Source organism: Lissotriton helveticus, chromosome 4_1, assembly GCF_964261635.1.
Source record: "Lissotriton helveticus chromosome 4_1, aLisHel1.1, whole genome shotgun sequence".
NCBI classification, from domain to species: Eukaryota; Metazoa; Chordata; class Amphibia; order Caudata; family Salamandridae; genus Lissotriton; species Lissotriton helveticus.
In genome coordinates, this window is record NC_136063.1 from 1,972,492,713 (window position 1) to 1,972,520,583 (window position 27,871).

The window sequence follows — 27,871 nt, forward strand, 5'->3', positions numbered from 1 at the left end:
CTATGTGAGAATTAATGACGTTGGTGACAGGTTGATTCCCAACTCGGACCGCAGGCAGACCTTGATAACAGCAGCTCACGAGGGCATGGCCTCTGCTCACGCCGGCGTGTCAGCTACTGTATCTCTCAAACAACAGCGTTACTGGTGGCATGGATTGTACAATCAGATGCATGATTATGTCCTTCATTGTGATATATGCCAGCAGATTAAACCTTCAACTGTTGCGCGCCCTCCCCAGACACAGTTGTACATTTCGAATAAACCGCTTGGGTGTGTTTATTTGGATCACTGCGGTCCTTTCTCCTCAGATACTGCGTATAAGTACATCTTAGTTGCAGTTGATTCTTGCACACGCTTTGTTTAGGTGTGGCCACAACAAAGTGCTGATGCCTGCAATGTCATCAGGGATTCTTGTGTCTTTGTGTGAATTTTTGCATGTGGCACCTTTTATTCGGACCAGGTCTAGCGTATGCCTCTGAGGCGTACAAGGATGCCATGCGTTCATTGGGGATCCAAGTCCAATTTTCATCTTCATACAGGCCTGAGGACAATAGTGTTTTGGAGCGGTTGAACCGTGACTTAAAGCAATCCTTGACACCTAGGATTTTAGGTAATGGCAGGCACTGGCTGACCCATCTCTATAGCGTTCAACGTGCACCTAATAATCTCCCTAGAAGGTCTCTGGGTGGGCGGACCCCATACAAAATGCTCTTTGGCATCAAAATGTTTGTTCCGGACCTTGAAGGTCTAGACATTGCCGCGTCTGCAGCATCCTTTGACATAAATGAACATTCTGCTGTTTTACAGAACCTACAAAAGACCAACAGTCTTGCAAAGGAACACTTGTCCTCCACATCTAATGCTTCTCTTTAGATTCCGGTAGTTGGCTGGCTACCCCAAGTCGGTGACCTGGTCGGTGAGAAGGTGGAGAACAAGAAGGAGTTTGGCCCCTCATATCGTGCACGAGTTCCTGTGCTTGGCGTGCTGGGAACAAGAACAGTCATTTTACCTCCAGTTCCTGTTCACAAGGAAAACAGGTACATCTCCATTGACAATGTCAAATTACAGCGAGTGGCCGATTCTTCTTAGTATGACTCCAGCAGTCTCTTGTCCAGCATTGCTGAGAAATTCTGTTTTGGCTCAGGCGAGTTCCACCAGGCCTGACGTTGCCATCGAGGTGCATACAGTAACAAATCTTTTTTTGAATCCATTCGCTGGTAATCCCCTAGATAATACTGAGTATACCTACCCCACAGTTTTTTCGATGCCTGATTTGCAAACATCTGCAGTTAACCAGTCACGCTTTTCCTTTGACACTGACTCTTCTACATCAAAATCCCCATCAAAAATTTCGATTTTTGCTGTTTGGTTTAAAAAAAAAAATTGACACCCCCATGGACTTATATTTGGCTGGTGCTTTTTTCTATTTTTTTTATTCATGTCAATTGGATTTGTGGTGTATTTTTTTCTGTTTTGTAAATGGACACTATGCTAAAGAAAGAACTTCAATTAGACTAATTGATGGAACATCGGCACCCCACTCCTCATCTCACATCATGAAGAGAGACCACACTTTTGTTAATATCACAGCTTGGCCCGTTTTAGACGGGGTTGTATGGGATGCTGTTAAATTTCAGATACACAGCCCCAGCGAGGTTATAAATGTTCCCAACGTACTACGTGTTTCAATAGGGGATATGGTTAAACAAAATATATGCTCTGATGATTGGGATGTCCAGGCCGTAGAGGCTCTGTTTTCTGATTGGAATTATTATGCTGCTTTTGATGATGAAGATTTGTATTTTGACTCAGCCAATTGTGCTGATTTATTTTGCTACCAACATTATGGCAATAATTTTCTGAAAAAGCAAACACATTGCGAAATGTGGTTAATTACACACAATGGGAACATTGTCCAGCACCCGTTGAGGGCAGCTCAAAATTGCTTTTGAAAAAGTTTACATATTTTACTGATTTTAATCAATCTAATCCTGACTCATTTTATTTTAAGATGACTGCTAATACTCTTCCAAAGTTAGATTTACCCACACTAAATTACTATATTCTAAGTCCTTTCTTGACCAAATAGCAATAGGGGCTGTGAACTGTGGAAAGATAATATTGATCTTAAATCTGTTTGGGGTTGTAAAGGCAGGCAAGTACAAGGCACTGAGGCTTTGCATCCTGCATGTCTCATACCGAACCATATGTTGTTTTTCAATTCAACTATTTTACAAACCACCTGCTTTTGATTGGCTACGTCTAAAAAATTAAATGCTTCTCGTCTTCCTGATTTGGGTTAATAACCTGCGTGGCACAATCACACCGATAGGTCCCTTAGTGAATTACAGTCTCTGATGCTAAATTCATCTTTAAACATTTCCAGTGTTGATTCCCAAGGTTGGTTGTTATGGCAAAAAATTTCTGATTTATGCCAACAGCGTTTTGTGGGTCTGGCCCCTGGCTATACACAGGTGATGGTGGATCCCCGTTTTGAAAGTGATTATTCTGTTACTACCTATTCAGTAGGCAAGTTATGTCAGAACTGGCTCAAACATTCCACCTCAGTGTCCCTTAACCTCCATTTGTCTGAATTAACTGAAGATGTTGATCTAAATGATTTTGTTAAAGGGTCTGCAGCAGGCAGATCAAAAAGATGGGTAATTGCTATTTACACTGAAGTTTGGAAACTGTCTCAAATTGAAGCTGCCTCTAGATTACATGCTATAGATCAAGCGAATTTAGAAAAAGTGCTTGCAGTTGTTGATAGCAGCATTAATACCCTTTCTTCACAAATTTACACATTGAATAATAATGTTTCATCTGTTGTTGATATCATACAGGATGAAGTGTCTGTTTTGTATCATGGTCAAAATCAGTAACATTCCATTATGCAATTGACTTGGATAGTGCAAACGTTAAAGGCTGGTAAAGTGCCTTGGGGCTACATGAATACCTCCTCTCTAATTTTACTATTTAATTTGACTGGGAAACAACAATTCATGTCTTTGAAAGATGCTGCATATTCACTTTTGCATATTGAAAAGTTAGAACCATTGCCTTTTTCTGTTGCCGAATATAATTCAGCTGTATGGCTCATTCATGGGTTAATAACATTGCCTTTTCAATTATTTACATTTGATTCATGTATGAAATACTATGCCATAGGCAGATATGAACCTTTGGGTTTGAAGTTTGGTCTCTGCCATTCACCTATAAGTGTCTTAGGGAGGGTAAAGAAGTTTATCTGAAGGGTGAAGATTGCGCTTCAACACCGGATCACTCATTAGTTTGCAGCAACATCCAATTGCACTGCTCTTGCAATTCTGTAGCACCAAATTTAGCATACATTTTAAAAGGGAATCCCGTCCTGGCCATGACTCCGACTTTCACGTTGCTAGCAAACGGTAGTTGTTTGCTTTTAAATAAGGAAGATTGCTGAGGTATGCTTGCAGGGATTCCATACATTGTGACTGTCTCCCAACGTGTAGTCTGTTGCAAAAATGTGCTATTCCCAGTCTGAACTGGAGGGACGAAGTGAGCTAAAGATCGATGATGGATTAAACCTGATCATTTGACTCGGGGTGAGTGCTCGCAATGTTCAAAACTCCAGCCATCATCCCCTTTGGTTTTTCTAAGTTCACCCTAAGCTGGCAGGGTATGCCCAGACGTGGGTCCCTTGCTCACTTTGCCACTGGATTCAAGATAACCTGGCTGATGAGGGTTATGAACCTGAAACCGGCCCCAGGATGCTTGTTTCTGGTCCAGGGAAGACTGGCTTGGCGGTTGGGGCTGAACTGTTCCCATGAGGCACAGGGTCAGAATGATTTGCATATGGCCATGTCTGAACTGGGGTGGCGGAGTGAGCTAAAGAATGATGATGGATTAAACCCAGATCAGTTGACTGGGGTGAGTGCTTGCAATGTACAACACTCCTTCCATTATCCCCTTTGGATTTTGTTAAGTTTGCCCTAAGTTGTCAGGGTATACCCAGACGTGGGTCCCGTGCTCACTTTGCCACTGCATTCAAGATAGCCTGGCCGATGAGGGTTATGAACCCGAAACTGTCCCAGGATGCTTGTTTCCGGGACAGGGAAGACATGGCTTGGCAGTTCGGGCTGGACTGTTCCAATGAGGCACAGGGTCAGACTGATTTGCATATGGCCGTGTCTGAACTGGTGTGGCGGAGTGAGTTAAAGAATGATAATGGATTAAAGCCAGATCAGTTGACTAGGGGTGAGTGCTTTCAATGTTCAACCCTCCATCCATCATCCCCTTTGGTTTAGCTAAGTTTGCCCTAAGTTGGGAGGGTATGCCCAGACTTTGGTCCCTTGCTTACTTTGCCACTAGATTCAAGATAGCCTGGCTGATGAGGGTTATGAACCCGAAACCGTCCCAGGATGTTTGTTTCCGGTACAGGGAAGACATGGCTTGGCAGTTTAGGCTGGACTGTTCCCATGAGGCGCAGGGTCAGACTGATTTGCAAATGACCATGTCTGAACTTGTGTGGCAGAGTGAGCTGAACAATGATGTTTAAACCCAGATCAGTTGACTGGAGGTGAGTGCTTGCAATGTTCAACACTCCGTCCATCATCCCCTTTGGTTTTGATAAGTTCGCCCTAAGTTGGCAGAGTATGCCCAGGGGTGGGTCCCTTGCTCACTTTGCCACTGGATTCATGATAGCCTGGCTGATGAGGGTTATGAACCTTAGACTGGTCCCAGGATGCTTTTTTCCAGTCCAGGAAAGACCTGGCTTGGCAGTTCGGGCTGAACTGTTCCCATGAGGCACAGGGTCAGAATGATTTGTATATGGCCATGTCTGAACTGGGGTGGCGGAGTGACCTTAAGAATGATGATGGATTAAACCCAGATCAGTTGACTGGGGTGAGCGCTTGCAATGTTCAACACTCTATCCATCATCCCCTTTGGTTTTTCTAAGTTCGCCCTAAGCTGGCAGGGTATGCCCAGACGTGGGTCCCTTGCTCACTTTGCCACTGGATTCAAGATAACCTGGCTGATGAGGGTTATAAACCTGAAACCGGCCCCAGGATGCTTGTTTCTGGTCCAGGGAAGACTGGCTTGGCGGTTCGGGCTGAACTGTTCCCATGAGGCACAGGGTCAGAATGATTTGCATATGGCCATGTCTGAACTGGGGTGGCGGAGTGAGCTAAAGAATGATGATGGATTAAACCCAGATCAGTTGACTGGGGTGAGTGCTTGCAATGGTCAACACTCCATCCATCATCCCCTTTGGATTTTGTTAAGTTTGCCCTAAGTTGTCAGGGTATCCCCAGACGTGGGTCCCGTGCTCACTTTGCCACTGCATTCAAGATAGCCTGGCCGATGAGGGTTATGAACCCGAAACTGTCCCAGGATGCTTGTTTCTGGGACAGGGAAGACATGGCTTGGCAGTTCGGGCTGGACTGTTCCAATGAGGCACTGGGTCAGACTGATTTGCATATGGCCATGTCTGAACTGAGGTGGCGGAGTGAGCTAAACAATAATGATGGATTAAACCCAGATCAGTTGACCGGGGGTGAGTGCTTGAAATGTTCAACACTCCATCCATCAGCCCCTTTGGTTTTTCTGAGTTTGCCCTAAGTTGGCAGGGTATGCCCAGACGAGGGTCCCTTGCTCACTTTGCCACTGGATTCATGATAGCCTAGCAGATGAGGGTTCTGAACCCAAAACCAGTCCCAGGATGCTTGTTTCGGCTCCAGGGAAGACATGGCTTGGCAGTTTGGGCTGGACTGTTCCCATGAGGCACAAGGTCAGACTGATTTGCATATGGCCGTGTCTGAACTGGGGTGGCGGAGTGAGTTAAAGAATGATAATGGATTAAACCCAGATCAGTTGACTAGGGGTGAGTGCTTTCAATTTTCAACCCTCCATCCATCATCCCCTTTGGTTTAGCTGAGTTTGCCCTAAGTTGGGAGGGTATGCCCAGACTTGGGCCCCTTGCTCACTTTGCCACTAGATTCAAGATAGCCTGGCTGATGAGGGTTAGGAACCCTAAACCATCCCAGGATGTTTGTTTCTGGTCCAGGGAAGACATGGCTTGGCAGTTTGGGCTGGACTGTTCCCATGAGGCGCAGGGTCAGACTGATTTGCATATGAACATGTCTGAACTTGTGAGGCGGAGTGAGCTGAACAATGATGTTTGAACCCAGATCAGTTGACTGGAGGTGAGTGCTTGCAATGTTCAACACTCCGTCCATCATCCCCTTTGTGTTTGATAAGTTCGCCCTAAGTTGGCAGGGTATGCCCAGGGGTGGGTCCCTTGCTCACTTAGCCACTGGATTCATGATAGCCTGGCTGATGAGTGTTATGAACCTTAGACCGGTCCCAGGATGCTTTTTTCCAGTCCAGGAAAGACCTGGCTTGGCAGTTGGGACTGGACTGTTCCTATGAGGCACAGGGTCAGATTGATTTGCATATGGCCATGTGTGAACTAAGGTGGCGGAGTGAGCTAAAGGATGATGATGATTTAAACCCAGATCAGCTGACTGGGCGTGAGTGCTTGCGATGTTCAACACTCTCTCCATCATCCTCTTTATTTTTGCTACACTCCTACATCTCGGCAAATACCTGGAATGAACTCCCTTTCTGCATCAGACATTCCTCCACTCTCCATGCCTTCAGGGAGAGCCTCAAGACCTGCCTCTTCAGGTAAGATGTTGCTGCATGATTTCCCTTCCCCTAGCACCTTGAGACACTCACAGGTAAGTAGCGAGCTTCACAAATCGCTGATTGATTGATTGGCTTCCATCTATGTGGCATGATAGGACATAACAGCAAAGGGTTTTCATTCTTATGGTTTTATTTCATTTAAATTCTGTTTTTATATGTGTGTGGTTCCTAAAAGACTTGGTCGGAAGTAAATGTGAGGAGGCAGCTTTAAAGGCTCAATGATGGTTATTGTTTAACAGTTATAACTTTTTAAACATTTAATTTTGAAGATAATTCGTTTAGGCTACTCAAATGCTTCTCTCCTTTCTCTTCCAGGTTTCCCAGCAGCTGTTGATGATGTCCCCAGTGGTTCCTAGTAAAGAAGTTTCAAAAAAAAGAAGCAGGCATGGGATAAGTGTGGGTTTATTGGTCTTCTTACTATAGTCTCCCCACACCAACAGTGCTCACCAGAGGTGCCTTTCCTTGCTATAGAGTTGATTTATCTTTCAGTTTTATCTTTTATTTATTTCATCCTGAGCTCAGAGTGAAAAAGTTTCCCAAAAGCAAAGGAGGAAAAGGGAGGAAAGGACAAAAAACAGGAAAAACACAAAACAAAATGAATAAGGGTCATCTAAAGAAAGGCCTTAGGGAAACTTTTCCCTTTCCTTAGTTTGTTTTCTAGTCTCTTTTTGTACACTTTCCTCAGTATTCCACCTTAGTCATTTATTTCAGGCAGACCCGTATTAATGGTTCTGGATCAAGTGAACCCTTATGGGAATGTTTCTAATCCCAGCACCTTTCACCCAGTGGAAGATAGAGAGAGACCTGTGAATCACCCCCTCCCTCCTCCTGCTCAATCATCATTTTTTCCACCTACCCCACTTGGCTGCAACGCTCCTGAATTGTGGTGGTCAGTGTACATCCTTAAGGGCCAGCCACCACTCCTTCAGCCCTGTATCACAGTCTCCTAATTCCCCTTGTGCAAGGCGATCATTATGTGTATCCAGTCTGACGTTGGGTTTATTTGAGGATTTCGTGTCACGTTGCCTTCCCTGTTCCTTGTCTAGCAGCCATATCTCCTCTTCTCCCTCCTTTGTGGTGTCTGTTGGCTGTTCTCCCTCACCATAGTCTTCCAAACACCTTCTATGTGCTTTCTCTGTCTTCATCCTCCCTTGCAGTGTCCATGATTTGTCTGTTTTCCTCCTGTCCTGTTTAAATAGATAGGCAGCTTTTACTACAGACCTTTCAGTGGCAGGGCGAGTATTTCTACTATCTTTCTCCCCATTCCGGATGATAGAACATCCTTGTGCCCTACAGGGGGGGTGGGCTCACAATATGTTTTAAGTATATTATGTATTTTATAGTGTGTTAAATTGTAATAAAGTGCTCTATTGTTTCATTGCTGTCTGATGATCCTTTTCCGCAAGGAGCATCATTGAGTCCCTCCCTCTTCAATGCTTATGTTTTTCCAGTGGCCACGATCAAGAGGAAATGGGGCTTCAATGTTTGCTCTTATGCCCATTAAACACAGCTGTTGATAAATATAGCCGAACATTATGAGAACACTAGAGATAATTTGATCAACTGTCTCTCATAAACCATAAACTGGATGGCAAACTACTGTTTGAAGCTGAATGCAGAGAAGTCTGAAATACTTCTCTTTGGAAAAGCACACCTAGTCTGGGACACGTCTTGGTGGCCTCAATCATTAGGCACTACAACAGAACCCAAACGGACAACGCACTAACCATGAAAGATCAAGTAAAAACTCTGAGTGGCGAAAAACTACTAAGGACACTATTAATATGGATCCCGGGCAACTGGAGACAAACCATTGTTCAAGCCTTGGTAACTAGCAAACTAAACTATGATATTGAGCTATATGTTGATATGGCTGACTACCTATTCTCCAGAATGCAGCAGCTAAACTGGTCTGCCACAAGAATAAGTACTTACAAAAAGGGGGTGGTGATGGACAGAGTATCTGAGTTAATCAGAACACTCCTACCCAGTCAACAGATCAGGGCTTGATCCATCACCGTTTTTTAGCTCACTGCACCATCCCAGTTCAGAACCTGGCTATATGCAAATTAGTCTGTCCCTGGCCCAGTGCATCATGGGAACAGGGCAGACCAAACTACCAAGCCAATTCTTCACTGGAAAGGAAACAAGCTTCCGGGGACCGGTTTCTGGCATTACAGCCGTCTTCGGCCCGGCTTGCTTGAATCCTGATGGTGCAATGAGCAAGGGACTCATGTCTGAGCATACCCTTCCACACTCATGGTGGCCAAAATATTTACAAAAAGGGGGTGGTGATGGACAGAGTATCTGAGTTAATCAGAACACTCCTACCCAGTCAACAGATCAGGGCTTGATCCATCACCGTTTTTTAGCTCACTGCACCATCCCAGTTCAGAACCTGGCTATATGCAAATTAGTCTGTCCCTGGCCCAGTGCATCATGGGAACAGGGCAGACCAAACTACCAAGCCAATTCTTCACTGGAAAGGAAACAACCCCTTGTTGTACAAGAATAAGTACAGCGCAGCATCCGAGTGCCTGAAGGCCCTACACTGGCTGCCTATGCGTCAAAGAGCTAAGTTTAAACTACTGTGCTATGCGCATAAAGCCCTATACAAGCTCAGCCCAAGAATCCTGCAAGAAAAGTCTGACTTTTTATGCCCCTGCAAGAACTGAGGTCCAGCAACATCGATATTGCTAAAACCAGACGCATAAAGAAAGTTAGATCTGGAGGCCGCTCTTTTTCATACCCGGTGGCCATTTATTGAAATCAATTCCCTTTAGCCCTACTTCTTACCAATTACCATATGGGGTTTAAGAAAAAACAGAAAACATGGCTATTCAGGATTTAACTGCTCGTGCCTCGACAAGTGTCTTCTCAAAATGGGTTAGCTATCTTAGCGCTGTGATATCCCTCAGGATGAGTGTTGTGCTTTATAAGTAAATTAAATTAAATGGAGCTTACCCCCCAAAAAACATATCTTTATTGACTGGCATTGTTCATTCAACCACTCCTGACAGTAAGGCAACAAGTATATCTTGGTGGTAGTGGATCATGCCATCAGGTATTCTGGGAGGGTACCTCTGTGTAGCGTGATGGCATCAATAGCTCTATTGAGGACCTTTTCTACGGTTGGCGTTCAGAGAACTGTAACCTCTGACTCGGAAAAACGAACTCGTCTTATCTGAGAGAGCTATGGGTGCAAGCTGGTCTAAACTACCACTTCTCCACAGTATACCGCCCACAAGCTAATGGCTAAGTGGTAGGTTTAATAAGACAATTAAGAGCTTGATAGGACATCTGCCTGAGAACCTAAAGAGAAAGTAAGATCAACTCTGTGCCAGTCTTTGCTTGTTTACCAAGAGATTCCACAGAAGGAAGTTAGGTTTATTCCCTTTGACCATCCGTATGGTCATCTGTTGAGGAGTCCACTCACTTTAGTCAGAGAAGGGTGGGAAGGAACCTTCACAGAAGAGAGTGGTAGACTATGAGATTGACCTCAGGAAGTTGATGGCACAATATATAAGTCAAGCTAAAAATAGCCTCTGGGCTAGATTTTGAGCTGATGACGGAATGATACAACCAGAACCCTACACTGACTGGATATCAGGAGGGTCCGGAGATGTTGGTGCTGAAGCCTATTTGGCTCAGGACCTTTGAGGGCAAATTGTGGGGGCTATATAAAGTATGTCAGAAGATGTCTGACGTTAATTACTTGGTGAACACAGGTGGCAGGTGGGGCAGTCCTCTGTAGTCTACATTGGGCTTGAGATGGGTAACAGGAAGATTGACCCGTTGGAAGTCAAAATTCAATCTGTGATGGAGTGGGAGGTGCCTACTACCCAGACTGAGGAAAGAGTCTTTCTAGGATTCAACAGCTACATAGGAGCGTTGTGGAAAACTATGGAAGTATAGTTTCCCCGCTGATTTCTTTCTCTTGCAAGAGGCCGCCCGGAAAGGTGGTCTGGACTGAGGAGTGTTCCAAGGCATTTGAAGAACTCAAGAATGCAAAATGTAATGCAACTGTACTGAATGCTCCTGGCTACAGTCAGCCTTTCATAGTACAGATGGATGGCAATGACATGGGATATGTAGCTATGTGAGCTCAGCTGGATGACAAAGGGGGAGAGATTCAATTAGCCTGTATAAATAGCAGTTGAATTCTCAGGGAACATAACTGGACTGCCATTGGAAAATAATGCTTTGCCATAGTCTGAGCCTTACACAAGATCTGCTCTTACTTGCTTGGCACTAGGGGTCTCATTTATGAGGATTTATAATAGGTCAGTGCTGTGAGCCTTCTTGCTGCTCTACCCCATGCCAATGTGAAAGGGCAGCACTGCACCATATTTATGAGATTTTCTGCATTCCTGTCCTTTTCCCCTGCACTGGACCACAATTTGCTACCTAGTACCAACATAGGCTACCTTACACCACGGTGCAAGGATGTCTCTGTTGCTGGCAGGATTGCTTTTGTCGAGGAAGGCATACCTTTTTGCACAAAAACTATTTGATATGCATTTATCTCATTCTATGTGTGTTGCAGAATGCAGCACACATGGATAGAGGAAAACATTTCTCCTTGCTATGCCTACTCTGGGGAGGCATAAGGTTATGATACTGCCCCAGGTTTACGTGATTTTGTAAATCTGGGGCAGCATCCAAATCCATGAGTGTTGTGTGGGAACACCCATGGAACGCCTCCTTGAGCAGAGTAAGGCAAAGCAGTGCTTTGTGCTGCCTTGCTTTACTCTATATCTATGAGACCATGCAAAGCCATGCTTTACCTTGTCTCATAGATATGGTTGGGAGGCTTGCACCACTGCAGCATCAGAAAACGTGACTCTCCGAAAGTGCAGGCCTTTTGTAAACAAACCTCTAGGTTTGTAGTAAAAAGGATCCTAAGCCATTGAAGTGGTTGGTGACTATGAAAGGAGAGAATTCCAAGTTGTTGAGATGGTCTACTTCTCTGCTAGGATTAGATTTTGCAGTGGAAAACTGAGCCAGGTTGAGCCACGAGAATGCAGATGGATGTTCCCACCGGATCTGCTAACCTGGTGGCAGCATACCATTTTCGTAATAGTGATCAGTAAAGTGACCAGGTCTTTTTACCTGGGTCACTGAAGTGGGGTTTAGCATCCAAGTAAACATCTGCTGTTGTGTATTTAACTCATACAAGGACACAATGAGAACAGGTCTCCTGTTTCATTCACTACTATACCTATAACACCCTATTCATGGATTTTTTAGGTGTACTGCCTTGGAACCCATAGGGATTTTAAAAAGAACCCTCACTCACCTACATAGTAGGTGACTCACTTCCTCATTAGGTTCCTACCCTGGTCGCCAAATGATTCCAGGGTGTGCTGTGACACCTGATTACAGCAGAGCTGTTTTTGTGGGTGGGAAGAACAGTGATGGTGATATAATTAGTGAAAAGTGCAGTTTTAGGATTGGCTCAAGAATTCCAGTCAACTCTGGTCTGTCTTTTAAAACACCCTCTCTCAGTAGTTTACATATTAAGGATTTCACATTTCCATTTTCCGCACCTTCAGGAATTTTTAAGAATTTGAGATTATTTCTCCTGGCATGTATCTCTAGACATTCCATGTCAAGTTGTAAAGATTTATTCTGAGCTTTTAATTCGGAGATAGTCTTAGAGTGCACCTGGGAGACCCTAGAGAGGACCGCCACTTCCCCTTCCAGAGCCTCCGTGCGGGAACAGATGTCATCCAATTTGCTTTCAAGATTAGTAAATTTTTTGGCTATCTCTCTCTGGTTTCCCTCTGAGATTTCGAATTTTGGGAGTAGTTTAGCCAACAAATCTTCATGTAGGGATCTAAGGAGACTCTCCATATTACCAGGTTCATTTTCTTTGTGTTGTACCCCTGTGAGTGATACGGGTGATACGGTTATGGGGATAGCTGGGGGCTGAGAGGTGGCCTCTGAAGGTAGATCCATAAGTGGCTGGAGCGGTGGCTGGAAGCCTCCCTCTATGCTAACCTCTGGACACTCCAAATCCAGGGCCAATGAACCCCCATCCAGATCAGTCTCTGGCTCAGACAGAAGCGGGGCATATTTATTCTACAGGACAACAAGTGTTTTACTCTGAGGTGGAGGAACCTTCTGTGATCCTAATTGCAATTCTGCTGATTTTCCACCCCCTCCTGCCGCTGATACGGCTCTTTCCATTATTTTAACATAGGTCTTTAATGAGGGAGCCGGTTTAGATTTTAATGTGGTGGAGCTACCTTTTGGTTTTTTTGTTTCTCCTGTTTTGCTTTGTTCCCTTCTCTCCCTCTTCTACCGACGCGGGGTCAACGAGACCTGTTGGTTAATAATCTGATCTGCCACAGAACCTAACAAGTCTCTCTCAGGTAGTGAACGTAGGAGGTATCTATTCCTAACAACAGGGGCAACTAACTGAGCTGATTGAACTGATTGGACCGGTACCATCGACTGAACCGCACCCCCTACTGCTCTTTCCTCCTCTCCAACCACTACACCACTTCTCAAAATTACCTCCTGGCAAGGAGATTCTACTTGTGCATGGGGGGGACCTTCAGTTGTTGTGTCCATTCCCCTACTGCCTTCCAGCTCTAAATCGTCTAACTCCCCCGCAGCCTTAGTAATCACCTCCACATCAAAGTTTAAGCAACCTAGAGGGTGAGATTCAACGGGCACATAGGGATCCCTTTCGTCGACATCCGGACAGAAGTGCCCCAAGGAAGATTCTGGTCAACTTCCAGACTTATTCGGTAAAGGAGCTAATATTGACTAGAGCCCTGGTGCATTCATCTCTTCAGATTGACTCCTCTAAATATTTAACCCGTTCGGATGTAGGGAGGGTCACCGCACAAAGACAGTGGGAGTTGGGGTCCCGTATGACTGATCTGAGGAGCCAAGGAGCACAGGTCATGATGAAATTCCCCGCAGCATTAAAAGTAGTTTGAAGGAATAAAACATACAATTTTACCTCCACTCAAGAGGTCGATAGTTTCCTAAATAATATGAAAGAATCAGCATTAGATAAGTGATCTTCTACACATTTAACAGCGATAGCCCCTAGGCCAAAATCAATAGATTTGGGAAATGAAGACGGTGAACTAAGTTTTTTTTTTCAGTATATAGGAGGATATAGTATATAGGAGTAGTTTATTATGTAGAGGTAGATAGGGGTAGACAACTTCAGTAGGAAACATGACATATCACTTAAATGGGGGAAAAGAAAAGAACAAAAAGAAAAAAAAGGGGTTGAGGTCTCGTTTTAGAGTGGTAGGCACATCATTTAGTAAACACACTTAGTAAACACATGTAAGGAGGTAGAATTCGAGTTTGGGACAGGATCTCACAATGGCGATATGATCGCCAAAACCCAAGAGGGGGGGTTACTCAAGGGGGAGGGAGTAGGAGGGGGGGGACTGTTAATAAGAAAATATATTCCTCATAGAACCAAAAAACTAGAGAAAACTATATTAAATAGAAATTTTATGCCTAGCGTTGAGACATATTTGAAATACCTACCTGAATCCAATGGTCAGTATTACTAATAAAATAAAAATAATAACTTGGACCGTGAATGGTTTGAGGGAGGGAAGGAAATTGAATAGAATTTGCGAATTCTTGAATAAATCAAAGGCGCATATTCTTTTGTTAGAAGAGACCCACCTTGAACTACCAGAATGCAGGGAAGCTTTTAAAAATCAAAAGTCGATTCAAGACTTGCTCTGTTCTAGACAAAGTGGAAGCACTAAGGGAGTGGCAGTGATTATTCGGGCTAATAGTGGGATCAGGGTAGTAAGTCATGAAACAGATTGTTCAGGTAGATGGTTAACTGCCTCCCTGATCATGGATAATGTGAGATTTGCCTGCGCAGTATATTATGGACCTAACCAAGACTCGCCAGAAGCTCTCCTAAATCTGAAAATTAGCCTATCTGCTATGAATATACCCGCATTCCTGGGAGGCGATTTTAATTTAGTTTTTGATTCAAGTCTAGATCGCACCTCCAGGGCCGTTTATTCCCCTCCATACAAATCGAAGAGAGAATTGAAAAATATTCTTAAAGATTTTAATCTAATCGATGTTTGGAGGATTAAAAATAGAGAAAAAAGGGATTATTCGTTTTATAGCCATAGACATAGACACCATTCACGTATCGATTTTTTCTTAGTAGACCAAGGTCTTTTTCCTGCGATCGATACCATTTCTTATATCCTATCCCAGCTATTCTATCTGATCATTCAATAGTTGAGATAGTAATTAAGATTCAGCAGGAGAGGCGGAGTAGACGGTGGACTTTAGATAGATCCCTACTTCTCCAAGAAGATTTAAAAGATGATATCTTGAAGCAGATGGCTGAATATTTCATGTTTAATAGTGCCACTGCATCTGACCAAATAGTGTGGGAAGCTTTTAAATCGTACTTAAGGGGTTATTTTACTACTGCTATGATCAGTAGGAATAAGGTCAGGAGAAAAGCGGCGGAAGACTCTGTATCCTTAATAAAACAAAAGGAACAGCAGTTGCAGATGGCATCACTAGATCAGCAGGAGAACCTGGTTTTTATTCAGAAAGAGTTAGAGGGATTAAAAGCGAAATATCAGGCTAGTCTTGATAAAATTATTAAGGATAGGTGGGATGCGTGTAAGTTGCAGAACTTCTCGTACGGAGAAAAGTGTGGACGTCTCTTAGCATGGAAGGCTAGGACGGATAGGGCTAGAAACCAAGTAATTGGATTAAAAATCAATAGTACAGGCACTATATCGTATAATAACGACCAGATATCCGAAGAGGTAAAAACTGTTATGCAAAAACTATATACAGGGGATAGCGACCCTTTACCCCAAAGTGTCAGGAATTGGCTGAAACAACTTGATTTACCTCAGCTAACAGCGGCAGATAGTTCCTTTTTGAGTTCTATTATTAGGGAGGGAGAGGTACATAACCAGTTAAGAAAAATGGCGAAGGGAAAGGCAGCAGGTCCAGACGGGCTTCCAATTGAAATTTACCAAATAGGTTCAGATATTGTTGTGCCTGTCCTTACAATCTTATTTAATAAAATATATTTGACAGGAGAACCTATCCCTCAAACTTGGTTGGAGGCTACAGTTACGTTGGTCTTGAAACCTAACAAAGATCCTCTGGCTATTGAATCCTACCGGCCAATCTCGCTGCCTAATACGGATTATAAAATCTTTGCAGGGGTGTTGGCAGCGAGAATGGCCAAGGTGATTAAATCAGTTGTGCATGAGGATAAGAGGGGGTTCATGCCAGGGAGGCAGTTAAATGAATTAACTTTTCAGGCAATTGCCGCAATAGATGATGCCACCGACAAGAAACTTCCCTTAACAATTGTGGCAATAGATGCCGCCAAGGCATTTGACCAAGTTAGTTGGTCATACCTTTGGGAAGCATTGACTGGGTTTGGGTTTCCTAAAATTTTTATATCTTCCATTCAAACCTTGTATCTAAACCCAAAAGCTAGAATATTAGTTAACGGCACTCCTACAGACTGGGTGAAAATATCTAGGGGCACAAGACAGGGGTGTCCCCTGTCCCCTTTATTGTTCAATTTGTATATTGAACCGCTGGCTATCCAGTTAAGATCAGATATGTTAATTATGCCTTTCCTTTTACACGAACTCACTTTAAAAATTGCACTATATGCAGATGACCTCTTAATGTTTACCACCAATCCTGAAGTGGCAATTCCCCGACTTTTCATCCAAGCGGAGGCCTTCTGTGAAATTTCAGGATATAAAATAAATAAGGATAATACGGAGGTCATGCAGTGGAATCAGGCAGTAGGATCACATATAGCAAAGCCACAGATGAGATATCTTGGATTTTTATTGACACAAGATATCTCAGAGATGTCAAGAACTAATTTTAGCAAAGTTTATAAAGAGGTCTGCGGGCTTTTACAGCGTTGGTCTGGCCTTCCCCTAAATATCTTTGGGAGAGTAAACCTGATAAATATGGTCATCTTGCCTAAGGTGACCTTTTTGTTTAATTCAATACCACTGAGTTTTAGCCCCAAGGATATAGCGAACATTCAGGGGAAGATAGGCTCCTTTATATGGAACTCAAAATCCCCTCGCATCTCTTGGAAGAAATTGAGGTGAAAATTGAGAATGGGAGGGCTGGCGCTGCCGGATTTATTAATATACTGCCACTCATTCCACTTTAAACACTTTAGGTTAATGGCAGATAAAGCAGACACATCCTCAATGGGTTGGTTATTTCAGGCACTATTGCAGGGTATTCCCCAAGGTCATGAGTATTTCTTGTTTAAATTTGGAGACCCAACATTCTATAAAAAAGTGAGATTAAAGATATTGGACACAGCCCTGAAGAATTGGGTATTCCTCAGGAGAAAGTTAGGAATCCCGTATTATATGCCCCAGGCTCCAATATGGGATTCCCCAGGGACACCTGAATGCCTTAAAGACCAATTATCAATTCCCCTCAGAATGGCGGGCATTTTACAATGGCAGGATCTTCAAAATAACTCACAGCTCCTAGATTGGGATACCATTTCTAATTTGACGCGAGGAACCTTAACCCGATTCAAGTACTATCAGCTGTCCAGCTGGTGGGCTACAATACCATGGGCTCCGGATGATACTGTATGTAAGTTGGATTTGGTAAATAGAAAGGGCAAATGGAAAGGAGAGGTATCCTATTGGTACGAGGTTATGTTGGAGACAGAGGGAATTACGCAACAAGAACTCAATAGTGAGGTGAGGTAGCGGCTTTGGACTGTAATAAACTAGAAGATATGTGGAAGGATTCATTTACGATGTTACAGGCAATAGTGAGGGCCGCACCCCTCAAAAGGAATCATTTATTCACTCTATACAGAGTATAGTTTTCTCCCAAAAAACTTGTCAAGATCACAAATTCAGAATATCTTTGTCCGAGATGTAAAGTCCCCGCCACAGATGACTTACACATGTTTGCAGAATGCCCTAAACTCATAAATTTTTGGCTACAAATAGAAGGGTTCATAGCGGAAGTGTTGGACATACAATTTTCAATTACTACTGGGATGGTTCTGCTTGGGCTGGTCCCAGAGTACCAGCTCAATGATTTGAAGACCAGATTTGTTTTTTATGTAATGGTTTTAGCAAGAAGGGAAATATGTAAGGCCTGGAAGAATACCAATCCACCAGTCTTTGCTAAATGCTTAAAATACATCATCTACATCTCGGAATCGGATATAGCCTGCGATGGTACCAGCTATGATAAAATCTGGGCGGCCTTAGTGGCGTGGCGTAATAGATGAGATAAAACTATATTCCGATGATTTCACCTGGGCTCTGTTGGTGTTTGCCTCCAGTTAAACCGAGGGCCATGGATACACGAAGGACTGGAGTGGAGCAAGCAAGCAGTTGTGACCAGCGGGGTTTCCCCAATCTCTCTTTCTCCTTTGTTGTGCACTACTGAGGGCGAAACATCATAATATTGGAGAGAGGAGAGGGGTCTCCCCATCTGGTAAACCCATCAATGGTATTTGAGGAATAAAAAAATTAAAAAAGAATTCCAGTCAACTAGACATAAATGTTAATCAGGAAAGTCTTGGTCAGTGTTAAAAAATAAACATACATATTTGGGATATTAAATTGATCCAACTTATCCTCAAAGCGGTCTACATGTTTCAGCCATCTTCTAATAGTGCCTTTCAGGGTCAGAATGGCTTTTGTCAGGACCAAAAAGAAAGGGCCAGAAAGCATGCTAAGGCAGGAAGGGAATCTGTGAGTGGATCGTACTTACAACTTAACAATTTGTTAGGAAAAATCACTGTTTGCTTTTCTTCCTGAAAGAGATTATCAAAAAAACACAGTGATAGTGAATACAAGAAGTTATAGATGAGGAGCCAAATGGGTACCTTCCCCTCTGATTCCTTTGCATACCTAATTTGTCACTTTATATTCCACCCATCTTGTTTAGCATTTATAAATACAAAAAGTATGTATGTATGAGCATACAAGCTTTCTGTTTCATAGACAGACCGTACAAACAGATAGTGTCTCAGGTATACACACAGATTATCTGTTTTACAGACAATGACATACAGACAAATAGTATTTCTCATGAAGATTCCAACATAGAGAATGTGCTTATTATTGTTAGCGCATGTCCGGGCTTTTTAATAGTTCAACATACATCAAGACTGGATATTGGTCAAATGTGCTATATTGTTAAAGTTAGCACTTTTTTGCTCAGGTTACGTGCATTATTCAGACATTAGTTTTGGAGAAAGTTCAAGGTTGATCGGTGCTAGAGTACAAAATTGGACAGACAGCGCTTATCAACAGTACATTAAAATGAGCTCATTCATCTCAGTAATGTGTCTATTTTTTAAGAAAATATAGTAAGTAATAGTAACTAACTTAGCAGTGGTAGCTTCTTGCTACTTAGGCTATGCTGAGGGTGTGGGCCCTGTAGTCACATTCTATAAGTTTTAAAGAGGAGAAACCCTTTAGTCAAGGTCAGCCTCTAAGCTTTTTAATCCTGTTGTGACAGTCATCTCCCAGGCCAAAGGGCTAGACAGAGAACACAAAACCAAGAGTATGGATTTCAAATACTGATGCAATAAATCACATCTGTATCTGGAAACAGATTATAACAAGCATTGGCATAGCCAATAGGTCTCGCTTTTTGGAATGTAAGTGATTTTTCATAAGATTTTTCTTTGTAGTGAGTTGTAGTATGTGTTGTGTCTGTGGTATATATTGTTTTATTAATATGTGTTATGTAATTATATGGTTGTGGTAGAAGGGTAGAGGGGTAGTATAGGGGTAGAAGAGGGTAGAAGGGTAGAGGGATATAACAAAGTAGAGGGGTTGAAGAGGGATAGTAGAGGGCTATAGGGTTAGTAGAGGGGTAGAGGGATTTAAGAGGGCTAGAAGGGTAGTAAAGAGGTAGATGACTTTTAGATGGATATAGGGTTAGAAGGGTAGATGAGCGGTATAAGATGGGTAGCACGATAGTAGAGTGTTTGAGGAGGGGTAGTAGAGTGGTAGAGTGGTAAAGGGGTAGTAGAGGATTAGATTTGTAGAAGATGTGTATACGTGGGGTAGTATAGGTGTTGAAGAGGGTTAGTGTAGGATTTGAAGAGTGGTAGTAGAGGGGCAGTTGAATGTAGGTGATAGGTTGTATCCCAATTTTTTGGGAAGGTGCTGTAGTGGTAGCTATGTAGATCTGCCTTCTGTTTAATTAGCAAAGCAAGGTAATGCATTACAATTGTAATATTATGTAAAGAGGTCTATAACTATAAGAGGGGTAGAGGGATTGATGGTTAGAAGAGGGTGAGCAGAGGTTTAGAGTGTTAGAGGGGTAGTACAGGGGTAGATGGGTAGTAGAGTTGTATAGGTGAAGATTTTTGGTAGTAAAGGGTTTGTGTGGTCAAATGTTTGTGGGCTAGTAGAGGGATGATAGAGGGGAACAGGGGTAGAGGGATAGCTGGGGGTACTGGGTAGATGAATGAAAGGCTAGAGGATTATATGGGTAGAAGATGGTTAGAGGTGTAGTAGAGGGATAGTAGAGGGGTAGTATAGGGCTACATGGTTTGAAGAGTAGAAGAGGGGTAGAGGGATTCATGTATAGAAGAGGATGAGTCGAGGGGAATTAGCTGTGTAGAGGGTTAGTAGAGGGGTAGTGGGGTAGTAGAGGGGTAAAGGATTAGAAAAGTAGAAGAGGTGTAGAGGCATTAAGGGGGAGAAGAGGGCTAGTATAGGATTTGAGTGATATAGGGTATTAGAGAGGTATAGGGATATTGGAGGGGTCGTAGGGTTGAGGGCTAGTAAAGGGATAATGATATAGCAGGTTATAGGGGTAGTAAAGTTGTAAAAGAGGTGTAGTGGGATAGTCCACATGGAGAGGGGTAGTAGTGTGATACAGGTGTAGAGGAGGGTTAGTATAGGGGTATTACATGTGTAGAAGGGTAGAGGGGTAGAAGGGTAGTAGAGGGGTAGAGGGGCAGTACATGTGTAGAGGTGTAGAAGTGTAGATATAGGTAGTTGAGGGATAGAAGAGGGGCACTAGAGGGGTACTGGTGTAGAGGTGTATAGTGGTAGCAGACGGGTAGATGATTAAAAGACTGATAGTACAGGGATAGAGGGGTAGTGGGGTAGAAGAGGGTTAGATGGGTAGTGGGGTAGTAGGTTGGAGGGATAGTAGAGGGGTAGAGAGAGTAGTGGGATAGTAGAGGTGTACTGAGGTAGAAAATGAGTATTATAATGGTAGTAGAGGTGTTGAAGGGTAGCAGGGTAGAGTTGTAGAGGGGTAGTAGTTGTGTAGAGGTGTAGAAGCATAGATGAGTTGTAGAGGGGTAGTAGAGTGGTTGAAGAGGGGTAGTGGATGGGCACTTTTGTAGAGTCTTATAGTGTTGGCAGGTGTAGAGAATGAGAACAGGGGTAGAAGAAAGGTAGTAGAGGGTTAGTAGAGGGATATAAAAGGTTGTTGTAGGGTAGTTGTGGGGTAGGCGAGGGGTACAAGGATAGAGGTATAGTAGAGGGGTGGAAGAGTGTTAGAAGGCAAAAGGTGTAATAGAGAGGTAAATAGGGGTAGTAGAGGTGTATCGGGGTAGTAGACTGTTAGAAGAGGGTTAGTTTATTTATTTATTTATTTTTCACATTTTTAGAGCGCGCTGTTACCCGGAGGTGTCCTGGCGCTAACTGATTGACCATAGGGCATGGGAGCTTTAGTGTGTAAAGAGCCAGGTCTTTAGCGCTCTTCTGAAAGATAAGTGAGGTAGAAACGTTGAGAGGGATGGAGAGGTAGTAGAGGGTTAGTGGGCAATAAGATTAGAGGGATAGTAGAGGTGTAGAATATGGGTAGTGGGATAGTACAGTGGTAGAAGTGTAAAGTGGTAGTAGTGTGATAGAGGTGTAGAAGAGTGATAGTATAGGTGTAGTAGATGATTTGAAGAGATGTACAAGGGTAGAGGGTTAGTAGATGGTTTGTAGAGGGGTAGAAGAGTGTTATAAGAGCAGAGGGGTAGTTGAGGTGTTGAAGCTTGGCAGTTGTGTAGAAGATGTGTAGAGGACTAGAAGAGTTTTAGAGGTGTAGAAGAGACAAGTTGTAAACAGTGCAAAAAAAATGTAATTTAAGAGAGTTCATAGTGATGAAATTGGTGGTCTGTTGCTAAAGCCCGATATTTTTGGCTGCGCTATTATACGCAAGAGGGCACATGGCATTGATGTTTGAAGGAAAAAAATGAATACATAATAACTTTGAAATGTATTGGGAAGTTAGGAGGGGAGGGTGCGGGGTCAGTTGCTGGCTACAGTGGAGCCAGAGAGGAGGGGTGATATTTTGCCATCATTAGCATTTTGCTGAGCTGAGAGGTGTGAGACACTTGCACTGTAGTCCGTGAGGGCGCAAGAGGAGGTGTGCCCCTTTAAAGACTTGCGTCCTCGCACCTTCTTGGGACCACATCTGAAAATGAAGCCTCTGGGAGCCATTGTGAAAGTGTTAATGTAGTTGTTGTTTTCCAGCACACACATGGGTCTTCCTTTCCACATAAGATAGTCACAAAGTAAATGGCTGAGCTTTGTAAACACGACGGATTGACAGCTCTAGTTTCAGCCTGTGCGCTTTAGGAGGTCCCCGTCCCTGAGAGGTTCACCTTCACCCCTGCACACTTTGTGGCCCGCCAGCAGCCCCCTACTCCGCGTGTACCCTCGCACCCAAGGGGTGCTGTCTCACACAAGGAGTGCAGAGGTCGGCATGGGTCACTCACGACGTGTGAAATGCGCGTTCATGACCACTGAAATGACCGCCATGTAGCTTCCGGTCGTGGCTGAAGGTGGCACAATGCCCTTGCACATCAGTGCCCTAACCTGCTCTGGTAGGTAACAGGGAGGAGCCATTGAACTCGAACACGGTGAAACTACTTACCAACACTGTCCCTACTCCCGTCTGCTGATAGAAAGCAGCCACCCCATGAGGGAGGGATAGCCCGGCTATCTGCCTGTAGGCCAGGCTCCCCCACCTTATCACCCATTTGACGCCCTCCATTGGAATAACAGTTCGATTAAGCTTAGAGGCCTCATTCATAAAGTTTTCCTGTATGCATGACTTCACCCAAACGTAAGTGTGACTCCCCCTTAAAGTTTCACGACCGCCCAAAAAGTTCTGTGGAGCGGGCCAATATCGAGAGAGCCGTACATTTAGCCTATTTTACATGTATTATATTAGCCCAATACAGTGACTATTCACAAACGGTGTAGAAGTTGACTGTGAATGGTGGGCCTTTGTGTTTTATGACGCAATGTTTCCGTGCATGCAAAATATCACACTCGCTAGGGAAACAGCGTGAACACCGTGGCCTCAGGTGTCCCTGTTGCGACATAGTAAACGAAGCCATGCATACGCCGTAAACATGCTATATTTATGAGCCAACATGTGGAAAGTTGGAGGGAGAGTGAGGTAAAAGTGGTGCATCGGGGTGCATTTACTTCAGCCTAAGCCAACATTGTGTAGGCCAGCTATGGCGTGCCACTGACCCCTCAGCATCCGACACTGAAAACATCCTGCGGCAGCGTCCTTTAAGATGAAGGCATTTTGTACAAAAGTGCTTATCTATGGCCACTAGGTGAAATAACGTATTTTTTGTTTAAAAATACTGCGGCCGCGTCATGTACAACGTGGCTGCAGGGAGTGGTAAATGCTGTGTATTTCTTTCAGTGCGATGCAAGCGCTCATATTTGAAATACATTGCAACAACAACATACTTAAAAGTAGCTCGGTGTAATTTTTTTTTGCTGTGAATGGCAAAGTAAACGTGCATCTGCAGCATTACAAATGCATTCAAACATCAGCGTGTTGAGATAAAGCAAACACTGTTGACACTGTTCTGCGCAGTTGAATTTTAAATTTTTTAATTTAGGGCACATAATGCAACCAAGGCCTATTGGCTTTCCAAATGCATTTTGTAATCCATCTCTGATGGCACCAAGTGTTGGAGACATTACATATGCTTTATTACCACGTTGGATTGATGCATAGTTTCCCAAAGATGGCCCAACTTTTTAACCTTATCCTTTACCCCCACCCAGTGTTAATATTGACATAGAGTGTTTCTTTGCCTACAATTCTCTCTTTGATGAACTTGTTTAGAGAACCAGAAGCATTACAATTTTACACACCGGGCAACAATAAAGTTGAACCCTTTTTCTATGTAATTTTTTCAGAGTAAATTTAGATATCGCCACCTCGACCCGAAGGTATTCAAGCGCTTTACACGAGCAGCAGTTATGTCACACAGGGACACATTCATTTGTAGCAAGCAAGGGGGAGTAAGTGATTTGCCCTGAATCACAGGATGTTCAGCCAACGCCCAAGGACCGGAGCTGGCAATTTTAGCCGTGTGACCTATCCCTCGCATTGCGTACTCCAACAGTCCACTGACCAACACTTGTTTCCCCGAGGTAAGTTAGTAAAGCTAGCGCCTTCTCGTTAGCAGACTAAAGTGGTGCGTGCAGTGCTCACAGCTCTTCTCACGAGACCACACTTAGCTCCCCTTCTCAGAGAACCTTCAGGGTTTCCCAAAGCTAGAGATTACGGTATGAAGCCTCCTCGAGCACCCTCATTGGCAAAAGCCTCCAAACCCTCTGAAAAGTAGCAGAAAGCTTGGGTTGCCACTAGCCTCACAGAGCGAGTCACACGCTCACAGGCCAATAGCAACACAGCATTAATTCAGAGCTTTGTATTGTGTGCATGACCTGCAAATCCTGGACTGTTGCTGTTACCAAAACAATCAAATATAGAATACGGGTGGGTTTGACACGTACATCTGTCACTTACACTGTCTGCAGAATGTACAACTTCAAAATGTAGCGCCTTCTCGTTAGAAGACTAAAGTGGTGGGTGCAGTGCTCATTAACAGTTAGGTGTGCCTTTTTCCCTGTCTTTGCTCCATAGTACACACAGTACGTACCACTTAGACCCTACCATAATATCTTTATTTTATTAGTGCGGAAGTTGAGGGCCTCTGCAAAGTTGTAACCTTGGCTGATGCCGCTGTGATAGGCCCGGGGAAAAGTGATCAAAAACTCACCCGCACACTGATCTGTTCGGACAACTGGCAATGGGTGTGCAAGCGCCAGCCCGAGCGCGCCTCAGCAGCAGGGGAGGGGACATGCGGCGGGAGCATGCATCCATATGGTGCCACCAGATGGCGCCGCGCACTCCCGAAAGGGAATCTCCAGACGTGCACGCCCGCGTGCACTTATTTGCTGAAAAAGCTCTGCCGTTGGCATTAGGTCTCTCCTATGCAGCGCAGGTGAGACGTAAAAAGGAGAGCTTGAGTCTCCCACAATGTCAAACTTGCTGAGGGGATTTCACCCAGGAGAATCAAGACCACTTGCCCTGAAGCACCAGCACCTGCATGCCTGCTGAGAGACCAGAGGACCCTGCAAGAAGAAGCATAGTGCATGGAAGGGTTACGGTCCAGTGGGGATCCTGTATCATGGAATCTTGTAGCGAAGAGGGAGAATAGTGGTCCATTCGGAACACCACACTGGTCTGACCATCTGCCCATATGCTGCTCAAGTCAGAGACCCCATATGCCAGGTGGAGCTCTCCTGAGGATTCAGGGCCATCATCCTTGGGTATTTGCTGTGACCCCGGAGGGCTTTTACCCTGTGCAGGTCTGCGCTTGAAAAGGCTATTGCCACCATGTGTGTGACCCTGTATGCCATTTAGGATCCACAGAGCTGAGAGAGGTGCATTACCCTTGTGCAGCCTTCAAAAGTGAAGAGTACCAGGTTGTGACCTGTGAAATCAGAGGATCTACTTTGCCATGGGAAATAGGAAGTGGCCTTTTGGAAATTGGGTAATTGGTTGAAAGGGGTAAAACTCAACTCAAACAGCAACCACAATCTCTGTCAAGGTGCAACACAGGCAAACCCCAGATTAAACTGTGGTTAACTGTCTAGTACCTTGCCACAAAATGAGTCAGGCTTAACTTGGAGGCCATGCATAAACTATTGATGCAGCACTTCAGACAGTAATAAAGTAAAAACCCAACATTAGAAAAATCCCATTCCAATTGGTAAAATAAAGTTAAACCGAAATAATTATTTTAGACCAATTTAAGAAAAGTCTAACCAGTAGAACGGAAGATATGCAATTTCAAACCTTTAAGCAAAAATACTAATTAAAAGCACAAAGCACCAACTGGGGATATCGGGTCGGGTTAGACCGTGAAAAAGTCACAAGTTCAGGCTGACCGCAATGTAGCATGGGCCGGCTTCAGGGACCAAATTAGACACACTGAACAAAAAGTACCTTAAATTCTGGTTTATGGAGGGTTGTGGGATGCAGCATCAAGGATTTATTGAACAGCGATGATTTAAAAGATCTACAGTGCTGCGATGAGGAGCCCTGTGTCACCATTAAGGATGCCCTCCATGACGGCCCTGGAATGCGGAGTCCTGCATGGAGGATGCAATGTGCAGAGGCAGTGCAGAGGTGACTGAGCTCTGTGATGCAATGGGGATATGTCATCTGTGGTGGTTTCAATGTGGCTGCCAAGAGATGCGTCACAATGCATCGGTTCTGCTTCACAGGACCACTGGAGGACTGGCAGAGCACCTTCAATCCTAACTCCAAGGGTCCAGTGTTGTATTATAACGTCGATTGAGTTGAGCGTTAGCAAAAGACATCGAGTTCTGATCGTTATCATGACATTTGACGGCATCCATTTTGTATTCATGGTAGCCATTTTTGTCTGCCACACTCTGCCTCGTGTCGACCATGTGTGTTGTCCTACCTCTCTGCTTGTGACCTTTGAATCTGCCCGGCAACAGTCTAATAATAGCATCCCTGTGTTTTGCCGCTGACCGTTAGGGTCCACATCTGCTAATGGGTAGCCCTAGATTGGAATGTGTTAACCGAAACCCCAAGACTGTTAACTCCTCCCACTGATCGATTCTGCTCTCGATATTACCTTGTATGGACATAAAATGTGCTTTTGTGCTTTGTACCGCCTTTTCTTGAGCCCCTGTGTGGGTATAAATAAACCATGTGTCCGGTAGCCCTTTGTGCTACTTCTCATAGTGCCGAAGGGTACTGTCTGAACTTTAGCACCACCTCATGAGGTGTAATAAATTCTATGTTTTGCAATTCCAGTTTCCATGCCAACTTTTTCCTTTGGTTTTGAGGACTTACTGCGCAGAAGGGCGAACCCCTTGCACTAGCGGGCCAGGCTGAGGCCTGTACGACAAATTGGCGCCCACGTGGAGCTCATCGGCGACTCGGACGCCCGAAGGATTGGTCGTGACGAAGGTTCGGAACTTCGCTGAGGCTGCGATCGCTACCAGATAAGACCCGTGTCTTGGTATCCGAGGTGTTCCTTCCCTACTTTCCGATCCGACCATCCAGGTGGCACCGGTCCTCGACTGAGATCTCTTCTGCTGGTTTGCTGTGCAGTGACCGTTTGGTCGAATTTGAAACTTGGCAGTTGGAACCTGGACAGCCTACGATTGGTAAGAGTCGCTTTGCGGCGCTTGACGCTTGTTGAAGGTTTTGGCAATTTTAAGGCTCCCGTATTGGTAAGGCAGTTTTAGGAACGCTTGCCCGAGCACTTTGTATTTGGATAGACTTGTCTACTTTGGTTTGGTTTGGGTCCTATGTTTTGCAATATATGGATTGCAATTCATATAGGCAGGTGATGCACAGAGTTTTCTCCGCCTTGTTCTATGTATAGCGCGTCGTACTAAGAAAGTACCTTAAGCGCTCTTTACCTATGGTAGTGTATATCTTGCACTATTTTTGAAGCATGCCTGTTTGCCGCGCACTTCGAAAGATGTGCTGCTTGTTTGGTGGCGCCAGTTTACGACTTGAAGAATCACAGCCGGCTCTCCCCGAGGGGACTCCTAATCGAGATATGTATGTGAAGTTTGGTCTTTCTGCCATAATGTACAGCACATTGTGCCACAAATACACTAAGAAGGATCCTGAATTACGTTGGCCATTGCATGGGTCGTTTGATGCGCGAAAGGTTGAATATGTGGAGCGCTGTTTGTTTGAGCGAAAGTCTAGACGTGATATGTTTGAGAGTTTGCGAATGTGGGAGAAAGAAGTACGACAGCAGGAGAAACGTGAGCAAGCGCTGATTGAAAAAGAACAGCGAAAGACTGTGTATGAGAAAGCGCTGGAGTTACGA